Source organism: Phoenix dactylifera, chromosome 12 (genome assembly GCF_051530095.1).
Source record: "Phoenix dactylifera cultivar Ajwa chromosome 12, Ajwa_hap1_PhDact_Kaust_v1.1, whole genome shotgun sequence".
NCBI lineage: Eukaryota > Viridiplantae > Streptophyta > Magnoliopsida > Arecales > Arecaceae > Phoenix > Phoenix dactylifera.
In genome coordinates, this window is record NC_143201.1 from 28,044,625 (window position 1) to 28,063,239 (window position 18,615).

Below are 18,615 nucleotides of genomic sequence, written 5' to 3' on the forward strand. Positions count from 1 at the left end.
GGTTTTGTCCGACGAAGGGAAAGAATATAAGTAAGTAGCTTTTGTTTCTTCTTTTTTTCCCCTGTTTTAAGGAAACGTTAGACATAGGCCTCCCTGCTTTCTTTGAGCTTTCAGTCAATGAAAAAGAGGTATAATGTAACCAAAAGATTAATGGCAAAATAAAGGGAGGCAGAGAAGCAGACAAGATTGCCTAAAATGGCGAGAATAAGCTAGCATTGGTTACCACCTTCTTTTGAAGTCCGACAAACATCGCATCGTATTGATCATACATTGTACGTAGATAATAGTAGGCAGCATTTAATTAGGAGGAAAAGAGATGAGAAACAACATCTTGCGAGGCAATATCTAAGGCCACTACCTGGAGCTGGAGTGCTCCCTACGTAACGAACCAAATAAGCCCAGGTGCCAATTAAGCAGCCTTAAAAGCAATGAGTCGTGATAGCTAACCAATAAGCCAATACGGTGAGGCTTTCAAATATTTTTATTCATTTTAGGTGCTAAAAGGGCCGGTGTTGGCAAAAGAGAACAAGCTAGGGCTAGGGGACACGGAAGAACAGTACTGGAACCCAACGTTGGGGCCTGGGGGTCACCATCTCTGCGTTCTGAGCTAGTGGCACGTGGGTTGGCCCTCACAGGTGCGAGCCCTGGGCCCATGCGGTGCGAATAATTTGGTGCATGGAATGTTGGTTTTAGCGCCGTCAGCTCGCGGCTTCTCGGCTGGTTGGTTGCTGGCTTCGTTCCAAGACGCAACTCGCAATGGGGCCTGGCTTTTATTTATGCAGCTCGAGTACATCCTTTTTAACAATGAGGAAGAGCACACCCCTTCTTCCCGGGAGTCATGCGCTTAATGTCCAAATGAAAACATTAACGGGTTGAGATTCTCTCCCGCTTCGTGTTCCCATTCAATTCTTTTAAGCTCAAATTAGAAATTGCTGTCCGTTCTTCTTGTTCCCAATCCATTCTTAAAGTTCAATGAGATATTACAATCCATCCTGGTGGGTCGCACCAGCCAGCGATGGAACCCATTTAAGCTGGACGGTATGGTTTAATCGGACGAAACTTGAATGTATAGAAACTAAATTGTTGCAGTGATAACCTAAAATTTCTTCGATGCACGATCAATGTGAAACTAAGATCTAGAACATATTCAAAAGAACTAGCCAGAAGGTATTCTTGAATTTTTTTTAACTCAGCATAATTATCTAAATTCTTTCCAACAAATGATTAACGAGGGACTAAACCGAACGTATGGATCCTCGTATGCTCTTTATATTTGAGCTCTAGCATCCTCATTAGGTTAGATGTTTAAATATAATCATAAAAATCATGATCGACCTATGCTCTGCAGCATCCGCTACTCCACATGGACCGTGAACCGAGTTTGCTTTTACAATTCAAAGCCTCTCCCAAAAGGATTAGAGAAAAAGTAGTATTTGATACACACCCACACGGGTCACCATAGCATTCCCGATAACTATTTTTTAACAACCATATAACATTACCATCCAAGATCCAAACATCCAATTGCTTTTGGTTGGTTGAGTCCTAAACTGTAGACTTGGATTCCAACTAGGTTAGTCGCAATTTTGGAGCAAAGAGACCTAATTGGTCGGGCCTAATGGAGATTCAATTTTACTCAATTTATCCTAATTTGACCTTGTGTACGCATTAATTCAAAGAAATATTCTGAACTGACTCAATTTATAACTGGATATTCGAATTTAGTTTTATCCTTAGAGATTGTAAGGCTTTCTGCCTTAGAATAGGCTGAAGGAATTCTTTTATATATACAGGCTGACCACTAAATTAGCTGGTATGATGTCATCAATTGAATTGCAAGCGAAAGAGAGATAGCTAGAAGTGGAATCGTGATGTGTGGAGTAACAATAGACTACCGGGTGATTATTCTTGAAACTTAAACTACATCCTTCTTTTAGTGAGAAATCTAAAAGCTATCCTATTCCTTATACTAAGTTCCCAATATAACCCAATGTTGTTCCTTTGCAAAAGATATTGTTGACAATTTCCAAGGGACTCAAAAGTCCCCACAACTCTAATGCCAGTAATTGTTTGTTCTGGCATACCTAATAGTTTTCTTGGCAGAAAGCTGATTCGTTTCAGAAGCCTACAACATTTCAAATATGTACATTTTTTTTTACTATTGTTGTTGTTGTCACAACGCCGCTGGAAGTGCACCCTAACGTTTGAGTAAAATTTATAGCCGAACCATTTCATGTAAATTTTACTTGACTCGTAAAGATGAAAAAGATCCCATTTTTTTGCAGCAAATACCCTACCTTGTGTGGCCTCCATTCTGCCTCTGCTTGCAATAAGCCAATCAAATGAAAAAGCCGTGCGTAGTTCAGCAATCATGGAAGAAATGTAACGCACAAGATGCTGGCCAACCACTCAGGCATGCCGTTCAAGAAGCATGCAAAACTACAAGGAAGCATTTTAAGCTGAGAAAAATAGTTAAAAATAATTACAATCCAAGGTACAAATACAAGTCTAGTAATACAAACGCATGCACCACCGAGTCACAGGCACAGATCCTCGCACTCTCTGCTCCTAGAAGTCATTACCCATGGATACAAAGTCCATCAAGAATAGCTTCAATTAGATAGGAAAAATTATATATAATATATATATATATATAATTATTATATAATCCATAATTCTCGCAAAATCATCTTTTTCCTCTCTATCACTCTCCAGTCCTAAAAGTTAGAATTCAGAAGTGCATTCTATATAAATAGGTCACATCTGGATGTCTACCACTCTGAGGGAGATGAATGGCTCGTAGCAAGTTTGTGCAGCCTTTCCATCCTCGACCACCACCACCTCATCATGCACTGCGTTGCCTCCCTCCTTATTATCTTTGGGCCCGGCAGGTGGGTTCCTCGTGAGCACCTGAGCCCGCCAAGCCTGGGCCTCCCAGTCGGTGGTCCCCACGACGTAGAGCATGAGGCCGGCGCAGCAGACCTGGGCGGCGAGGAGGCCCATCCACAGCCCCGTGAAGCCCACGCCGAGGACGAACCCCAGCCCGACGGCCACCGGCATGCCGACGAGGTAGAAGGCCCCGAGGTTGACGCGGGCTGCGTGGGCCGGACGCGCGCTCCCCCGCAGCACCCCGCACCCCACCGTCTGGGGGCAGTTCCCCAGCTCGCACAGCCCCACGATCGGCAGCGCCGCCGCCGTCAGCCGGAGTATCTCCCCGTCGTCCGTGAACATCCGCCCCCACCGCTCTCGCATCCCCGCCGCAAACCCCATCGCCGCGAACCCGATCCCGGCCGAGAGCGCCACCGAGACGGCGGCCGAAGCGCGGGCGCTGGCCGGGCGGTTGGCACCCAGCTCGTTGCCCACCCGGGTGGAGACGCCAAAACTGAGGGAGGAGGGGAAGACGTAGACGAGGGCGGTGGTCTGGATAAGGACGCCCATGGAGGCCACCGTGGGCTTCGGGTCCGGGAGGAGGCCGCAGAGAAGGATCATCAGCTCGTACCACCACCACTCGAGGCAGACGGAGACGCAGCTCGGCGCGGCGAGGCGGGCCAGGGGAGCCCACCCGGAGAGGCACTCCCGCGTGGGAAGCCGCCACGTGGGGTCCGGTTCGCCGCGGAGGTGGAGGAGGAGGAAGAGGAGGAGGGCGATGTTGGAGGCAGCAGAGGCCGCCGCGACGCCGGGGACGCCGAAGCGGAGGTGGGCGACGAGGAGGAGGTTGGCCGGGAGGTGGAGGAAGGCGGCGACGGAGGCTGCGAGCGTGAGAGGTCGGGTGATGCCCTGCGAGCGGAGGTATACGCGTAGGGGATGAATGAAAGACAAGGAAATGAGGTCAGGGAGGGAGAAAATGAGGAAGCTTTGGGCGACGGAGGTGATTTCCGAGTCCTGGCCGAGGAAAAGGAGGATCTTTGACATGTTGAGCCAGAGAAGAGAGATGGGGATGGAAGAACACAGGAGGAAGAGAACAGAGCGGTGGAGGGTGAGCGACAGGAGCTTGGGCTGGTTGGCGCCGAAGGCCTGCGAGCAGAGGGGCTCCATTCCCAGCGACAAGCCCGAGAGCACAGAGTAGCCCGTGATGTTGGCGAAGGCGATGGCGAGGGAGCCGGCGGCGAGCGGGAGGTCGCCCAAAGATCCCAAAAACAGCATAGAGAGAACAGAGCGGGAGTAAAGAAGGAGCGCGGTAAGCGCGATGGGGAATGAGAGGTGGAAGAGGGATGAGGCCTCCCTCAGGGTCTCGGCCAGTGAGGGCAAGAGAGGCAATTGGGCGGGCTTCTCAAGCTCCGGCGACTTCAAAGGTTGGTTCTTTCCGGGCTTCGAGAGCGGGACGATGGTGTAACAGAGATGGGGCATTAGTGGGTTCTTTTCGTCGGTGGCCGCCATGGAAACGGCGCTGCTGTTCGTATTACACATAGTGGTAGAGGCTAGTTGCAGAATTCAACAGAAAGAGAGGAGATTTCCCGTTGAGTCTAGATTTCAAAAAGGTTGCATTTTCGCCGGCTTCATCAACAGAAATGGAGGGAGGGGAGCTAAAACTGAGACTAGAAGAGAAAGCCCTCTTGCTCCCGGAGAAGATTGTGCTTGTTTTCGTTTCTCGGCCTATTAATATAGGGGAGATCGGCCGGAGATTAAATTATTTCGGTTTTGCAGCAAAAGATGAGAACAGTTTTATACTATCGTTCACAGAAAATCATAAAGGAATAAATATTAATAGTTACACCTATATGTATATACATACATAGATACATACATACAACATACATGTACATATATTTCGGCGTGCGCATGTGTACGGGCATGTGTATAAATATATGTATACATATATCTGTATATATGTATAAAATGTTAGTGTATTTGGCTTTCATAACTGTTTGTTCAAAAATGAACAGCTTCATCATGGTTAAATATGAAGCAATGGATTTTCCAATTTACCCTCTCTTCTTCTTTACTTTTTTTACCTCTCGCAATGTGACGGCGGCATCACCTGCTTAGGGAGCAAAGTCCATCAAGGCAGATTAAGTTGGCACAACCGGTGGCAATGGCATCATAGAAGGGCGAAGCAAGATTGGCCAGGTCAATGCAAGCTTCGGAATTCAAAATCGAGCAAGGAGGGAGATCGAGTCAACCCAGCCAACATGGCAGTGCCATAGAAGGAGAATCAAAGGTGACGAGGTAAATCAAAGTGCCAGGCTTAAGCAGGCTTGGGTGGCAATAATATCATTGTAGAAGGAGAAATCTAGAGTAGCCGGATCAACCAGGGCACTAATATTAAGCAGGGTGGCATTGGAGGCAGAGGATGGCAAAGAGGCTAGGCCAAGACAAGCGACAGAGAGGAAAAGGTTGGCGAAGGTGAAAGATAGCGGCAAGGTTACTTGAAAGTGAGGGAGAGAGAAAGGTGGTATGAAGAGAGTCGGAGCCGAGAGGATGGTTATGGCGGTATTACGAAAGGCTCTAGCTATGACAACTACAATACGGTGCTGGTAATCTAGGAGGATTCCTACACTTGATGCGGACTGCTTTGGCCGTTACTATCATAACTTTTATAATTTTTATATAATATTTAAAAATTAAAAAAAGGTACTATCATAAAATTGTTTTACAATATTATTCTTATCATCTTTCTCTCTTTGTGGAACACAATCCAGCACATAAAACGCATATGAAACTATATGGATTTTGATTAGATGCACAACAAATTGCATGGAGAATTCATAATTTCGACAAATATTGGAAGATTTGGGTCGCCTAAGAGTCCAAATATTATTATCATCTATTTATCAATATTACTGGAGATATGGTTTGTTATAAGATTTCATACTATGTTTTTTTCTTGGACCTTGCTCCCATCGTGATTATATTTTTCTTGGTTTGAAGTATTGGTCATAATGACCGGGCGGGACTCCTTTCAATTCCCGTACTTTCCCCCCGAAATGGCAACCGGGGCGCGCACGCAATTGATAAAAATATAAAGGAGATCAACTTTCTCAGGTGGACCACACGTATTGAGATTTGAGATCCCCTCCCCCCTGCGCCCGTGGGGGGGACTACCGCCATCTTTTATCTCCGACCGGCGGCTCATCCATCCGTATCGTGGGCCTGGGCCATCGCCACCGCCCGATAGATTCACAGGCTGTACCACTGCACGACCCAAAAGAAGAAAGCCAGCCGGATTGAAGTGGACAGCTGAGACGGTGCTTTTCTATAAATCTAACACAAAACAGCTATTTTGTGACAGCACGGTATGACGACGAAACAGTACTTGCAGGTAACCTCTTTTTGCTGGATGGACGGCTCTGATTCAACCGTCGGCTCACATGGTCCTTCCATCCATCTTTCTTTACTGTACTAGCGGGAAGCGTATGTTTTCCGTGTTATTATAAGTGGCACATGCGTACTTCCGGCGCGGGGATCCCATCTGCATGCTAATGCTTTCGTTTGCGCCATTTCCTACCCCGAACCTACTTATTATAATCATATTATTTTTAGGTTTATGAGAAACATTGGCCGCACACGCGCACCACCCTCATGCTCGTACTTGCATTCCAAGTGGTATCAGGCTACAGCGACGTAACCTGACCGTCTCAGGTGAGGATTGGTGGGACAAGGTTTCGATCAGGGAGACTTTCGGGGTGCAATTACCTGAGAAGGTACTTACCATCTTGCTACCTTAGGAAGCATTGGATAGATAGGTTTGGGCGGCGACTGGGATGGCCAGTATGCGCTTGGTCAACTAGGAGCATGCTGATTAGGAGGAGAGACAAGATTTTTCCGATGTGTGTGGATTGCCTAGATTCGGTGGAGATTGTCAGCCATATTTTGTTTAAGTGCCCACGAAAAGCACGAGTTTGAAGAAGGGTATCGTTTCCCCTACTGGAGACCGGTGTGGCGGCTGGGGACCTTCTAGGACATGTGAGGTCTACCATACAATCTCCGAGCACTGCAGAGTAGGGTATTGCTGCCATCTACTTGGCTTATTACATCTGTTTGGACAGAAATGATGGAGTCTTTGAGGACAGGAGGGCACCCATGAGGTCTATTATGGAACGACCTCTCCATTAGGCTATGGAAGTTATTGAGACTGTCTAGTCTGATTCATCTAGAATGGCTAGGGATATCTGGAACCTCCTCTTCGCCATCACAGTGCCCAGGTTTGTCCTTGTTTCTTGAGAGCCTCCACCCTCTAACCATCTTAAGGGGAATTTCGATGAGGATCTGCCCACTAATGGTGATGGTGCTGGAGTGGGATTTGTGATCAGGGACCACGACTCCAGGTTAATTGCTATGGGGGGCATCGTTTCTTCGAGATTTCAGTATTTGGGGCGAAGCTTAGGACAGCATGGGAGGGACTTTCCTATGCGAAATAATATGTTAGAGATTGAGTATATCATCCTGAAAGGAGACTCAGCCTTGTTAATTGAGCGCTTACTGGAGGAGAGGCGGGGAGAGCTAGAGCACCCGCTCCTGGATGTTGCAGGAGTGTCGTACTTTCTATGTCAGGCATGTCTTTCGGGAGTCGAACAAAGTTGTTGATTAGGTCGCCTCATTTGCTGCCCATCATTTTGGTAAAATCCTTTAGACCTAGTAGGCCTCTGTTCCTTCTTCTTTGCGCAGCCCTCTTGCCAGTGATGTAGCTGGTTGTAGTCATGCGAGATTGGTATGAGCAGCCAATGTACCAAAAAAAAATAAAGATGTCAACGAGGATGGATATTTAAATATTTTATTTATTTTTATTTTAATCAAAATTAAATGAAGGTGGTCTTAAGAATAGAATTAAAACTTAAAAACTATTCAATTTTGATTACAGTTTTAATAATTTTTTGATTCAAAACCGAATCCTACACCGAACCCTGCACCGAATATGAAACCGAATGTACTCGATACTTAATAGCATTAATATTTTATATATTTAATAAAAAGCCAAATTACTAACATTATGAATATGGTTTTATTATTTTAGAATATATTTATTAGATGACAGTATGAATTATATTCTAAAGATTATGGGTAATATTTTTTAATTTAGTTATTTATATATAAAAATCTAAAATTAAATAAAAAAATTAAATAGTTTTTGATTTTTTGGGTTTGGTTTTGGATTTGCAATTTTTTTCAGCACTGGTTATAATTTTTTACTTTTACCGTTTTGATTTAGGAGAAGAGAAAGTGAAATTTAATTTTAACTTTGATTTTTTTTATTAGCTGCACCGATTCGATGCCGTTGATATATCATTCCCCGATGACGGGCTTGTTGGCTCCCACATATCTATGGCGGATTATATTCCAACCAGAACTAATGGGAATCAAGCGTTGGTGCGGAGGACGCACAGCCGTGAGATGGGCGCGTCAAAAAGGGGGAGCGATGACGGTTGGATTGCGGAAGCGAGAAACGGAGGTGGCGTGGGCCCCGCAAATGATTCGCGGGATCCGTAATTTCGCCCGGCAGGTTGGCTGAGCAAGGGGCAGAGCCTAGCATCCGTACGCTCGCATACAGATTTCTACGAGGTCGTCGTTATCTCTCCCCTCTCCAAAAAGTTTATTAATAATAATAATAAAAAAGCTATGAAGGCACGACGACATGCTGCGTTGGAGGAGCCGTAACTTGGACGGCAGATGTTCGAAAGGCCGCATAGAGACATCTATACGGGCGTTCGGCGGGGAGAGTTGTCCGTTGGAAGGAGACAGTGTTCCACTTCTTCGTTCCATCGCTTAAATTTTCGGATAGATGTAAAAGAAATGGACTTGCTCTAACGTGCACGGGGGTGGACGGGATGGAAGCGTGCGCACCGCCTTTTCGCGCTGTCTGCCTGCGCCACAGCAGCGGTTAGCGTTTGAGGGCGGGCTGGCGACAGGGGCTGTGGCCCTGCGGGTTTGTCCGTGACGAACACGACAACCACCCCACCGATCCAACGGGACGAATCGATTCCAGCCGTCCCATCTCCGCCAGCGAGCCAATCAGGTGGAGGGAGCACTCTAGAGCGCGCGCTGGGGCCCGGAAGCCCGTCGCTGAAAGAGATAAGGTGGGCCCCCCTCCCCAGGGACTTCGCGCGGGGCCCACTTGGCAATTATGGTGGCGTTAGGCGCCCGCCGCACTGCTCTACTTTTTCGGCCGAAAGAGATATGGGAACGGGAACGGCCCGGAACGGGATTCCTCCTCGGGAGTCGACGAATATTCCCACCCATGTGACGGTGTTTCGACCGTCCGATCAGGGCGATTGCGTGATGGGATCACTGGTTCGATGGTCCTGATGGTGTGTTGGGGTTGTGCGAAACGGGTCGCGCCGGGGGCGGAGAAAAGGCTGACGGCCACGCCTATGGTTGTATCACCTTCAACAGTAATCGATGGTTGCTAGTGGGTTGGCCTTTCGGTCCGTCGCACAAGAAAAACTTTAACCCATGAATGGATCATCTCAATGGCACTACTTTTAATTTTTCAAGTTTGTTTTTTTTCCTACGCCGGCTTCTCACACAATATGCAAGTGAGAGCAGCTAATAAAGTCAGAAAAAATAACTGACGAAGACATGAAGGGTCTCAGCTTTGCACGCTGTAGCTACGCAAAATGGCAAGCCGTGTTTGTGATTAGTAACAGACATGCACAGTCTCTTAATATTTTCTCAAATGATATGAATAGCATCTCAGATATATAGATAATATTTATTATTATGAACCTTTTTGATCGTGCTCATGTCCTCAAAGACAAGATATTATTTTCAAAACATTTTCAGAATAAATGAAATTAACTTAGGGCTGCTTTCGGATTAGAAAACCAAAAAAAAAAAAAAAAACAGGAAGGTTGCATGATAAGATCGCACGCGGCTTCATGTGACTTTGCTTACATGACACACTCATGTTCCGTGGATAAGAAAGTATCTCTGTTTGTTTTGGGTCACATCCAAATGCTGACCACATCCTTCATATTGCCAGTACTGTTGACTTGATCCCTCTTATCTCCATGTGCAAGGTGCCGTGCATGCATCCGCCTCAAAATTAGTGCTCTTTAAATGCTAGTTACCAAACTAAAGCGTCATCAAGCCTAGGTAGGAGGGCAATTTAGCATTAATCAATTATTTTCTGGATTTTGTGATGGTGAAGTTGTCAAGATGCACTGAAGCAGCCTGCAAATAAATTCCAAATGTACTTGTCCCGTGGGCCCAGAAGGGATTAGAGAGAGATTAAAACGGCTCGAAAGCAGATACAATGGATGCTGATAACTTGGGCTCCACTATGGCCTCCACCTTAAATTTCTTTCGAAAAAAAATCTAGCTTATTGACTGTACTTTGTTTCCGACTAATATGTCCCAGATTTGGACGTTGGACCGATGACGTTATCGGCCTACTAAGAGATCTTGCCATCTTTTTCTAATAACCTAAGTGTTTCGGCGTCTCCTTTCGACTGTCGTTTTGCATTTGTAGTATGTCATTTCAAAGTTCAAACATAAACAAAGGGCAGGACTTGGTTCAAATTAAGGTTTATTTCTTTCAGTGGTAATCAAGAAGATGGAGATGGAGAGAGTCTACGTCAAAGTAGGGGAGGTGCATGCTTATCTATCACGAAATAAAAAAAAAAAAAAAAAAGAGGGCGAGCTTATCAGAGTTCTAGTGCTATTATTGCTTCTTGTTGGCCTAGTTTATGCTTGATGATGTGCCAGCTAGAGTTTGGCTCAAAGAGATGAATCGATCCCGTACTTAGCCATCTCTCATTGAGAATAATCTTAAGCATGACTCAGAAAATGCCCAATTAATTCAATAGTCTCTGCTAGGCTTGAAAACAAATCCTTCCTTTTCTAGCACAACTTTCTCTTCTTCTTCCCTTCTAAAACATCTATTTTATGTTAAATATTTGAACTTTCTACTTTAAAAGATGCAAACTTTTAAATAGAACTTTAATTCTTTCTTTTTTGAATAAATTCAATTTCTTTTAAAATTTAATTTTTAATAATCTTCTATTGGATAACTATATGCGTGTGCAAATCCTCGGCTCAGCTCGACAAACCATAATGTAGGCGGTATGTTGACTTTGAGTTCGAACACGCACTGTGACGTATAAGTTGTGGCTCTTAGTGCATGCGTGCTGGTAGGTTATTATGAGGTGTCAGTACTAATGGGCCATTAAGGTTTTTATTGTGAGAGCTATTGAAGCCTTTATAGATCTCTCTGGCAGTTATTTGGACCGAACTTATAAAAACGCTTCAAGTCCTAGGTGTTAGCATGTTACATCCAGACCTATTGAGACTCTGAGAGATTTGTCCGAGAGAGAGAGAAAGCCTCTTACACTTTCTTTTCCCACTCCCTTTCTACTTAATTTTTCACTATTTCTTTCCTCCTTTTTCCTAACATTTCAATTGGGTAGCTAGAGGAGTTAATTGGGCCAAGTCTCCCACATGATTGTGCTTCTAAGAGGAGGATCAGGATTCGTGGTACGTTGAAGATGATCAAACCATGGATCCGCGCCGGGGTGAGGGGGTGAATTTTGTTTTGAGGACAGTATTTTCACACACCTCACAATTTCATTCATTTAATTTTTATAATTTTATATTTTTATTATTGTCCTTACAATTATTTTGGGCATCTATTAGCAATTTTTGGAAACCACGCTACTAACATTTACTGCCTGCAGTAGTTAGGGAAGCATGGAGGCTTTATCGTTGGAAAAAATACTAACCGCTGACATTATCCTCACTTATCCAGTTAAAAACATGCCATGTACTAAGCCAACTTTGGGCTGCCAGGGATCTGCATGCTGCCGCGGCAATGGTCCATGTCTGGTTTTGGTTTCCATTTCCAACTTACCACCTCGCTGATACGACTCTCCAAAAGGTGTACTGCTCGAAAGCTGGAGAGCATGGAAGTAATGACTTCAAAACAAAGGAACCATTAATTGTCACCCACGGACTTCATTCACTTAAAATATCTTCGAATCCTTCTGAAGATGCTACGATCAGCAACCAGGTTGTCGCCATGCACTACAAGTTGTCGTGCCATCTTTTGCATGCGTTCCCTTCATGCACGTAACAATACCTTCCTTCCAAATGTGACAAATGGTGAGTGAAAATTTGATGAAGCGACGACATGGTAATGTGATGCCACCTTGGCACCATCTAATCTCCATTCTCCCTGGTGTGTGGAACTTTCCTTCTTAGAAAGATGGTGAAGGGCCGGCCTACGTCCACCATTTATCCTGTGCTTCCTTGCAGGGCAACAGCTGGCATAGAGAAGACCCACACGCATTCTCCATCCTCATGTGGCCTGTGTTTCAAAGGCAACTTGCACGACGTCCATTCTTCAAACGCCTCCCTTGAAGGGGGAGTATGAGGTCCTTTCATGATAGGAAATGACTTTGCTAGGCCTTCATCAAGCAGGCTAAGGTCTATGTAATTTGGGTTGACAAGGTTGTGTGACTCATGATATTAGGTTCAAGGACCCAATTACAAGCACGAGCCATGAAGGAGGACGATATTAAGATGCATACATGTAGGGCGGAGGTCTCAAAAGAAACTCTTTATTTGCATTACAGGCGACATGACATGTTACCACTCGCCAAATCTTAGCCAAATATTGCGAACATGTTGAATGACTTCGATATCCAGCCAAGATTAGTAAGGTCGTGCTGTGCAAATTGCGGCTAGCTGAACATGTATATATTGGCTTTGATGGTTATAGCGACATGATCATGTTAGCCAATTGCGAATATCTCTTCCTATTTACAAAGAACACCATGGTATTGAGTACTTATATATTTTGACTTTGAATGTGATTTGTAATAGCTTTCCTCACCTGGAAATATCTAAGGTAGGTCGTATGGTTTTGCAACAAATTATGATAATTAATAAGCTGACTTCAAAAGCTTGGAATGATAAAAAAAAGTGGGTCTCTAACAAATTTTGATAATTAATCAGCTGACTCCAAAGGCTTGAAATGATAAAAAAAAAAGAATCGCTAGCAAATGTGTATCAGGCTCATGAGCTTGGACTTGCTCAACTGTTCGCATCCTTCGTGCTTGGCAACCAGAGGATTTAAGATCTTCAATTATTGGAACTTAGATAATTATGATACGGTATATCTTCTTTCCTTCCTCTCAAGAAAATAATATATTTCAGGCTCAACATCCTCTCTCCCAATCATGAGTGCATGTGAAGGGCTAAACGAGTCGAAACAATAACCAAAATGAATCAAGATAATCATCAAAATGATCGAAATAAGTCAAAATGATAATCTAGTCGAATAACTAACTGATACGAAGAAGATTCAAAACTCACCATTTCCAACAATCTGTACTGAAATACCATGCTAACTAACCAATTTGTTCTAAAAATTCAAGTTGATAGAGAACAAATCAATATGTATATCAGGTTTAGCAAATCATTTTTACTCACGATCACGTGACAATAAATACGCATGAAGGAATGATGACATGATTCCTACCTTTAGTGATAGCTAGGACCCGGTTCGCATCCTCGACTTCCTTAGAGAGTTAGAGGGACCACTTCTAGTGTTCCAATAAAGCCAAGCTCAACGAGCCTTGTGTTGCAGTTGCCATGCTCGTTGGGACCGCCTCGAGAAATGGTCCCTCGGGCTAAATTTGGGTTTGTGTGCCACCCTGCTGCATCTAATATATTTTTTTTTCAATGTTGAGGACAAACGATTAAAACATTAATAGGCGACGTCCTACGACTCCAAGAGCCAACATCGATTGCTTTTTTCTTAACTAAAGACGGGCAAATAACGTTTTCCAGCTTGGGTTCTTTTCTACTGCTCCCTCCTCTCTAGACTAAATGTTTATGAGGACATCTCATTCTGCCTCTAGTTAAGTTAATCATTATGTCCCTCACCATTGATCCCAAAATTGTTTATGGGACTGGTGGGGATAACCCTTAAGAAACTGTTTGGATGATTGGGTTAAAAATTCTATAGGATTCATAGGTTAGGCAAATATAATCAGCAAAATCAGAAGATTACAGGTTGGTCCAAGCCTATATTCATAAATATCTAAAAGTGCCTTTAGAGTGGAAAGGGTCCGAATTCTATAAGAAAAAACAAATCTGATAATTTTTTTTTTATAGAAATTGGGCTAGCCTACTCCAAAGTCATTCCTGAATATTTATAAATAGGTCTAACCCAACGTGTAATCTCATAATTTTGCTGGCTGTAAATCCACAAATTGTTTTATTAAAAGTTGGAAGGAGAGAGCTAAGATGAGACCCTCTCTTGATGACCCACGAAACAGCTTTCAGCAACTTGCCCTCTCCCTTTTGGGAGTCCTTAAGGGCAAACACTAGCATGCTGTTGTATGACTGCATTGCACGAGTCTAATATTTTTAATTGAAGGGGCTGTAATGTCCTTCACGTGCTAATGCTAGATTACCCTGTCCTTGTTTAATGCTGGTTTAAATATTTGTTTAGAAAATTGATTATGTTGTTGAGTTATAATCATAATCGCCTCATCCTTGGGGATGAATTTTGTGAATCCTATTTCACCAATTTTTTAGGTGCTTGTGCTTGGTTTCAAATGAATTATCACAATTCCCGATCTTCATTTTTATCAAGGAATTTCTTAGTTTAACGTGCTTTTTGCAACCACTAAACAACCTTGTGTCAATCTCCATTTTTTCTCATGAAGTCCGGGGTCAACTTGTGGTTTTTAATGCCCCTGGACTTTGCCCTAGTTACATTCCCATCCCCGTAGGTCAAAAATTTTTAATCGGATCTTTTTGAGTTTGTTAATTGACTCGATGCGACATGATAATCAAGCAACTCTTAAAATTTGCTAAAATCTCTAATGACCCCTTTCCAACTCTCATAATTTCTCTGATCATGTATCAATTCAAAGGAAAACCTGCAAAACTAGAAATTAATCTGAGCTAAGCGTCCCACTTAAGGTATTTTCTTAAATACAAATTATTTCCTCACTATACAGATGATCGTGAAACTATTGTCCCTAAGATGCAAAGCCCAAACTTTCTGCACCTTAGGTTGCACTCTCGTATAGTACACCAATACCCACATACTTGTTAATTTGTTAGAGAGAGAAAAAGTATGGTTGTAAGGATGAAGAGAAGAGTTATTGATATACATCATATTATATAGAAGTAAAAAGAAAAAAAAGAAAAAAAAAAGACGACACATCTAAAAACACGTATGGTCAAAATTTCAAACATTCTCCTAATGAACGAGAAGAGAAACGAAATGTCTCTTCGTTAAGAAAACCAAATGGCCAAAAATTCAAATAAACAAATACCTCTAATAGATAAGAAAAGTTTTTACAAATATTAAAACTCTAACAATCCCTCGCCATTTTCAAAATAAACAAAAATATTGATATTAATAAATTCATAAGTGTTAGTATGATGCAATGCTGCAGGTAGAAAACTTCTTACCTATAGTTTGAATGTATTCAATCAGGCTCTAAGAATAAGAGGATTAAACCTTGATCTTGTTAATAGTGTTGTTCGAAAAATTATATTCATATCATACTTGAGTACTGGTGTTTAAATGACTGCGTTTTAAAAGACCATGCACTTTATCCTATATTCATAATTGCTCTAGGACTTTACCAGTTAAATCTATAGGTAGAGACCTTAACTTCTACACTTTAATAGGTAAGCTTATCAAAAGTGCTTTTTCTTAGTCCAACATATATATCTATAAGCTTATTAAAGACTTAAGCTCTATCCCTCCAACTCATATGAAAGAGAAAGTATATTACCCCGTCGAAATAGAATTTGGTTCAAAATCTCAAATTTCAAAGATTTAGTGCACTTAGAAAATATGACCTTGTTACAAATCCAATCGGAAACACTTATGGTTAATTTCCTTTAAACTCTTGACTTGAGATATTCAACTAATATACAACTACGCTAATCCCATTATACTGGTAATAATCCCATCTCCCTCGAGGTTTTCCATATCTTTTCTATAGATATAGCTTTAGCAAAAAGATCAGCTAGCATCTCATTAGTACCTTACCCTATCTTACTAATTTTCTAATATAATGATATTTTCTTGAAATATGATTTAGAGTTGCTTGTAAGTTTTTTATTTTGTGTCAAGTGAATATCTGCCTTATTATCGTCGTACATAGTTACTAGTTGCACTGATCCCTCTATAAAAGAAATATATCTTAGAAATATTCTTATCCAGATTATATCTTCACTCGCTAGTGACATAGTCACATATTCCGATTAAAACATTGCTATGCACGTATGTTTTTTGGATGACTAAGCAATAGCTCCTCTACCAAGTGTGAATAGCCAACCTCCAGTAGACATAGAATCCATCTTACCAAAAGCCTAATTTGCCACACTGTAACATTCTAAAGTAGATCGAACACCAGAAGAATGCAAACCATAGTTCATAGCACATTTAAGATGTCTTAAAACTCCATCAACTTCTTTCCAATGCTCATAATTAGGTGTTTTTAGAGTTTTATTATTTTCAAAATAACTCTGATTTTTCTTATGTATTAGAGGTTGTTGTTTCTTTGAACTTTTGAATGTTTGGTTTCCTTAATGAAGAGACACTTCGTTTCCACTTCTTATATGTTGGGAGAGAGTTTGAAATTTTGAGCAACTATATTTTTTAACGAAGAGTTACATATTATTTTTTACTTCTTATAATACAGTGCACTTGGCATATACTGATAACTCTTTTCATCGTTCTGGGCATATACCGATAACTCTTTTATAAATAAAAAGTTTGTGGGCATTTGTGGGTACGCATGGCCTAAAATGTAGGAAGTGCGGGCTTCGTATCCTAAGAATAATATTTCCACAGAATCACCTACATAGTGTCAAAAAAATTATTTCTTAAAAAATATTTTAAGTGGTATGCCTAACCTAAATTAATTTCTAGTTTTGCAAATTTTTCTATGAATTGACAGGTGAAATTTCCCAACACTCTCAACCCCTTTCACCTCCTTTGATGCTCCTTTTGCACTTGTTGCTTTGCTCACCCCCTCACCGTCACCTCCTCTTTCACCATTGAGGTCCTCCATTGCTATTAGAAAAGACTCATTTACTAGACAAATAACTTTTCTATCTTTGTGTGAGGAGAATGAGAATAACATAATAACTAATCAATATAAGAACTACCAAAATCAAACCCCAAGAAACCATAAGCAAGAGAACAATTTTTAGGTGGAAAACTCTCCAATGTGAGGAAAAAAATCACCGGACCTAAGTCTATCTCAAACCTCCACTATCAACAATAATAGGTTTACAAAGTATCTTCTCTAGGCTAAGTTAGAGGATCACATACATCAAAGATCTCTTCCTTGGATCACAAACAAAGAGTTGATATGAAAAAAGAATGTAGGTTTCAATAATAAAATGAAAACAATCTCACCGAGTGTAAGTTTGCATAAGATTTTTCTTTTTCTTGGGATGCCTTGTATAAGATCTTCATCTTCTTCTTCAGATGGATTCTACAAACATTTCACCAAGGCGGCTTTTTTTTTCTTCTTCTTCTCATCGACCCTCTAATAGGACAAAAAATTATAACTCCTTTTTTTTCCTCTTTTTATTTTTTTTATAAAAATTTTACTTATGTTGCTGGTCGCACTCCACACAAGGTGGGAGTCAGCACAATAGCCACCATCCACCGCAACAGGAGCCCCCACCGCCATCACGGTCTCTATCATGGTCGATCTCATCCATCCCAAGAACCCCACTTTTACTGAGATGGCCCGGATCTCCTCCATCCATCACTGCCTGCGAAAAGATCTACCTCCGAGAGATCCTCCCACCATCATTGGCATTACCCTTTCTCTCTGTGCTGCCCTTTCTTTCTCATTCTCTCTTTCCAGTTTTTATTTCTTTTTCCCTATTTTTCCTGTTCTTCTTCTCTCTTCCCTTGTTTCTCGTCTTCTTCAGTTCTTCTTCTCTGAGGAGACGATCATCGACGTCAAGAGGAGGGGAGGGGGTCGTAGGGAGAGAAAGGGAGGTAGGGCGAAGCAAGCACCCAGAAGAGAGGGCAACAGAGGAGACCATGGAATGATGTTAGAGCATGAGTCGCGGCTGAGGGGGAGGGGTGGCGCTCGATCAGGTGGAGCCGGTGCTCTGAGACCCCGATCTAGCGGAGGATGAGGAAGAACAGGTTCTTATGGCAGCTGGCACCTGGCAGCAACCGGAGGTGGAGGAGGCGAAGGCATAGAGGACGAAGAGGTTGGTGTAGATGATGGAGGCCAACACGAGGAGATGGAGCGTGGAGGTGCAGAGCATGGCCTGATGAAAGCAGCCAGTGCCATCACCAATCTGAAGCGAGACGAAGAATGCGGGGTCGAAAAAGAGAAGGGGTAAAGATCGAGGCAGTGACAGGACTCACCGAGATCTATGGCTCGATTTCTGATCACTGTTCGATTAAGGATGCCATAGATTATGTCCGTAGTTGGAAGATATGCGCTTTTCGCGGATCGAGGCTGGATGACCTCTCGGGATCAATGGAGGGAGAATCGCCATGAAGGAAAGATGGAATGAAACGGTATTGTTTAACCAAGGTAGAGGACTTAGCAAAGTGTTTAAAAGGGATAGCCTATTTTCATCATTTAGGATGACGGTGCACTTATGATATCAGGTGGATTGTGGGATGATATTGGATCAAGCTGCAAATGTGAAGGATCCAATTAAAAA

The 18,615-nt window shown here is 42.6% G+C and overlaps 1 pseudogene across 1 annotated transcript; it reads right to left on the reverse strand.

Moving 5' to 3' along the window:
* Positions 1 to 2,596: 2,596 nt before the first annotated feature.
* On the reverse strand, positions 2,597 to 4,735 carry LOC103710230 (protein DETOXIFICATION 51 pseudogene; annotated as a pseudogene). The gene has a single exon (XR_015972489.2). The product of XR_015972489.2 is annotated as a protein DETOXIFICATION 51 pseudogene (transcript).
* Positions 4,736 to 18,615: the final 13,880 nt, after the last annotated feature.